Below are 2,711 nucleotides of genomic sequence, written 5' to 3'. Positions count from 1 at the left end.
GGCCGCGGGCGGGCAGCGCCGCGCTGCCGCCGCTGTCACCTGCCCCGCACCGCCGCCATGCCCGCGCCGCCCCCGCCGCGCCCCGCCGCCGCCGCCGCCCGCCCCGGCCCCGGCCCCGGCCCCGTCCCCGGGCATGCCCCGGCCGCCCTCACTCGGCTTTCCGCTTGCCCCGGCGCGGTGCCGGGGCCGCGCCGCGCCCGCCGCCGCCGCCGCACGGCCCCATCGCCCTCAGTCTGTCGCCATCTTCGGCCGCGCCGCCAACACCTTGAGGAGCCGCGAGCGCTGCGCCTGCGCGCTGCCTCCGCTCCGCCGGCACCGGCACGGCCGCGGCCCGGCCCGGCCGGCGCTGCCGAGGTGCTGAAGGACAGCTCCGCTCCGCTCCGCTCCGCTCCGCTCCGTGCCCGGCCCGGCCCGGCCCGGGACACCCCCGCGACCGCACACCCGCCGCAGCCCCGGCGGCAGCTCCGCGCTCTGCCCCGTCCTCACCCCCACCCTGACCGTCACCTCATCAGCGCCTCATCCGCACCCTCAACCTCAGCCTCTTCCTCATCCCCTCCCTCATCTTCGCCGCTACTTCACCCCCACGGTCATCCTCACCTCACTCTTGCCATCATCTTCACACTCGTCCTCATCCTAACCTTCACCTCACACCCACTTGAATCCTCATCCTCACCTCACCCTCACGGACTGGCCCCATGCCCGTTGCCAGTGTCAACAGGTCCCCGTGGAGAGGGCCCTGGGGGCTCCAGCAGCAGCCACACACACGGTGCTGTCCCCTAAGAGCAGAGCCTGGTGTCCCCTCACTGCCCACACAGCCTTAGCCCCACAAAGAGCCCCCAGTGATTCCATTTCTGGGGGACTAAGAGAGAGAGATATCACCAGACAGCAAAAGCAGCTTCCAGGGACATCCCTTATTCATGTCTCTAAATCCCTGTTAGGGGGTTCTTGGCATGGCTAAACCCTGAGAGACCATCAGCTCCCTGGGAGTGGAAAATAAAGAGCAGCTGAGGGAGCTGAGGGGGCTCAGCCTGGAGAAAAGGAGGCTCAGGGGAGATCTTCTGGCTTTGCACAACTCCTGACAGGAGGGGACAGCTGGGGAGGGGTCAGGCTCTGCTCCGAGGAACAGGGACAGGACAAGAGGAAATAGCCACAAGTTGCACCAGTGGAGGTTTAGGTGGGATATTAGGAAAAATTTATTCACTGGAAACATAGACATTGAAACAGACACCAAGGGAAGCCGTGAAGTCACCGTCCCTGGCAGTGATCAAAATCATGGGGATGTGGCACTTGGGAATATGGATTAATGATGGCCTTGGCGGTGCTGGGGGTGATGGTTGGACTCAGCGTTCTCTGAGAGCCACTCCAACTTAAATAATTCCATAATTTTATGGACATGAAACCCCAGTGTACACGGAACAGAGGGCAGAGCCTGCTTGGAGGCTCCTCCATCCACAAAGCCATCCGCAGCCTCGGGCACTACCCTGGCCATGGGAATTGGTTCAGGTGTTCTTATTCCTGGGATTTTCCTCAATCTCTGTCCCAAAGTGAACCAGTTCCTTCGAGGCCATGGGGTGCTGGAGCTGGTCACCCGAGCTCCCTCAGGAGAGTGGGATCCTGCAGGCACAAGGAGACACCAGAGGCTTTGTCCTTCTCCTGCTTATCATCCTAACCTGTGAGGAGAGCAAGCCCCATGGCAAAGGGGCTCTCGTGGAGGGGCTGTCACCTCAGCTAGTGCCATTAGTCACAAAGGCCATGGTGTGTGAGCTGCTCACGCTCCAGCAGCTCAGCCCTGGCTGAGGCACTGAGGGAGGGAAATACCTGGTGCAGAGCCAGGAGAGGTTTTACAGCCGGAACGAACAAATGTTGAACATCACCGGGAGTGATGTAAGGATCTGCAACTCAGGCTGGAGGCTCAGCTCCTCTGAGCCATGGCACAGACACCTGTGACTCCCTCAGGGGCTGCTTCCCTCTGGCTCTTCCACCCCATCCCTTCCTGCTCCTCCAGCATGCCCACGGCCCTGCTGGGAGGAGATGCTGGAATAGCTGAGAGCGCTGTTCCTGCAGGTCTGGGGTTCCTGGCGTGGGTTTCTTTCCCAGGACTGCCTGTGCCTGCTCTGTGCACGCAGGATCAGACCGGCATTTGAGGAATCACTGGATGGTTTGGGTTGGAAGGCACTTTTAAACATCACCTTGCCCATGCCCCTGCCATGGACAGCCACACCTTCCACTGTCCCAGGTTGCTCCAAGTCCTGTCCAACCTGGCCTTGGACACTTCCAGGGATCCAGAGGCAGCCCCAATTTCTCTGAGCAACCTGTGCCACCTCAGGGCCTCCCCACCTCACCACCCTCACAGGGAATAATTTCTTCCCAATATCCCATCTAAATTTCCCTTCTCTCTAGTATAAAGCCATTCCCCCTTGTCCCATCACTCCATGTCTCAGGGGGAGTGGTGCAGACAGGAGATCAGCACTGTCCTGTCCTGTCCAGGAAGAGCTGAGACAGTAAGAGAACCTCTCCAAGCCTTGTGCACCCCATGAGTTATGGGACACTGAGCCCAGCTGTCCTTTCTTTCTTATTTCCTTTCTGTCCCCACAAAGCCCCACTTGTTCCCATCCTTTTTCAGCTTTCTCCCCAGCCTGAGGACTCAGTTTTCTCCCTGCCCCACCACTCCTGGTCCTTTTGTGTACCTGGAGCTGAATGAAACCAGGAGG

This window comes from Vidua chalybeata, chromosome 14 (genome assembly GCF_026979565.1).
Source record: "Vidua chalybeata isolate OUT-0048 chromosome 14, bVidCha1 merged haplotype, whole genome shotgun sequence".
Classification (NCBI taxonomy): domain Eukaryota; kingdom Metazoa; phylum Chordata; class Aves; order Passeriformes; family Viduidae; genus Vidua; species Vidua chalybeata.
The sequence above is the reverse complement of the archived record's forward strand: the minus strand, read 5'-3'. Positions refer to the sequence as shown.